Genomic DNA, 2500 nt, shown 5'->3' with positions numbered 1-2500 from the left:
GATAGATTTTACACTTTTTCGGAAAGGAAAGAAAAACGTCACATGTTGTCCAAAAAATGATGTATTCTCAAAATTGAAATTGCATCTTTTTGAGGACTTTTTGTCAAATACAGCTCACTCAAAGAATTCACCTTGTGCCTCTGCCACGGCCTCCAGACGGGACCTGAACCTGCAGCACGTGGCCTTCATGGTGTTTTTCGAAAGACACATGAACACCAGTTTGTTCCTGGCAATCAGCTCGTCCTTGGTGTTGCAATCAGGAGAGTTGGGGGGGGGGAGCAGATGTTGGGACTGGTAAAGTCGTAGAAGTTCTCAGACAGCCACTTCTGGGTTTTCCCGGAGGTATGAGACGGAGCTGAGTCCTGCTGCCACACGTATGGTCTTCCCGCAGCCACCCTCTCCACCCAGCGCTTGACAACAATAGACAGCAGCTCAATATAACCATCTGAAGTGTGTCTGAGTCCCACTTCAAAGATGGGGGGTAGCATGACGTGGCTTTTGCTGGAAAAGCACAACCAAAGAGCATCACAGTTTGAGGGAACTGAGTCTTTGTGAAGCGCGGGACTTCACGCGGACTGTAGGATAGCCATTTGTTGTTCTGCACATTGTGAAACTGGTCCTGGCAGAAATTCTTCTCGTCTGACAAAAACCAGAGCATCCCCTACTTGACTGGGTGTTTGACCTTGTTGACGAGTTTCTTGGCTTTCGTAAGGCGGTTCTCTTGGGCCTTGGCGTGAGTAGTGGCCCTTGCGCCTCTTGTATGAGGAGTAGCGAAGATCCTCGTTCAGCGCTTTCTTCATAGTCGCCACTTCAACGCACATCTCTCTCGCCAAGGTCCGCATTGCCTTGCCTGGATTTTGCCGCACCCATTTGCAGGTTCTCGACGAATTTTGTTGTGTGGACAAAGTCAGAACGCCTGCTATGATTCTTCCTGCTAGCCACTACTTCCACATGTTCGTCCTAAGTCTCCAGCTCACATCTCACGGCCTTCATGATATTCAAGATGCACTGAGCTCCAGCTAAGATTTCCGAATTTTTTAATCTGGCGCGAATCAAATTGATACAGGTCACTCTTCCAATATTCCGGTGTTTTCCAGTGGTCCATGCTCTCTAGCTCTTACATCCACCAATAGTACACAGAATCAGCTATTCGTTGCACGTTACCGCTATTAAATCCTTCGAATGGTTGTGAAATGACGGTAGATAAAAAATTAGCAAATTTATCCTCAACAACCTGTATATATATGTGTGTGTGTGAGTATGTGTGTCTGTATATATATATATATACATATAAATATATATGTATATATATGTATAAATATACATATATACATATATATACATATATACATACATATATATATATATATATATATACATATATATATAAATATATATATTTATATATATGTGTGTGCGTGTGTATGTAAATATATGTATATATATATATATATATATATATATATATACACATATATACATACACGTATGTTTACCTATTTTTCGTAACAAACTGCGTGGTCTGAAAGTCAATATTTTTATCCGAGCCAAGTAATTTGAGGTAGCAGGAGTCTGTTTCGGCCAATATTTCAAAACTGTTATCGTGTTAGAGTAAAAGTCGGAAATAAAACAACGAATATACCAGGTTGGCAAGAAATATAGATATTGCTTCGGTGATTGATTATTTACTGCAGTATAACTGAACTACTGAGCCTCCTGTCAAATTATATATATATATATATATATATATATATATATATATATATATATAATATATATATATATATATATATATATTATACATATATATATATACATATATATATATTATACATATAAATATACATATATATACATATATATACAAATATATACATATATGTATATATATATATATATATATTCATATAGTATATAAATGTACTGTATATTCATGTATACATATATATATATATATATATATATGTATGTGTATATATATATTATATATATGTATATATATATACATATATATATATATGTATATATATATATATATATATATATATATATATATATATATATATATGTGTGTGTGTGTGTGTGTGTGTGTGTGTGTGTGTGTGTGTGTGTGTGTGTGTGTGTGTGTGTGTGTGTGTGTGTGTGTGTGTGTGTGTGTGTGTGTGTGTGTGTGTGTGTGTGTGTGTGTGTGTGTGTGTGTGTGTGTGTGTTTTACCATCAGGAGAGCAGACAAAGCCGCCAGCTTTGCCCTCAAGACAAAAATCAATAAAATAATTGACGCCGTGAGCGCCGACATGGATGGGGTTATGCTGCAGAAACTTTCTGGGGATTTCGCCCCAGGATACTGCTATGGTAACGTAAAATCTCATAAGAAGAACCCATTGCGACCCATAATCTCTCAGATCCTGACTCCTTCCTACCATTTAGCCAAAAGATTGAACGCCCTTCTAACACCCTTCATTCCTAAGGACTACAGCATTGAGTCTGCGGCTGACTTATT

Source organism: Oratosquilla oratoria, chromosome 7 (assembly GCF_046742065.1).
Source record: "Oratosquilla oratoria isolate Oo_2021 chromosome 7, ASM4674206v1, whole genome shotgun sequence".
Classification (NCBI taxonomy): Eukaryota; Metazoa; Arthropoda; class Malacostraca; order Stomatopoda; family Squillidae; genus Oratosquilla; species Oratosquilla oratoria.
This window is presented reverse-complemented; position numbering follows the sequence as displayed.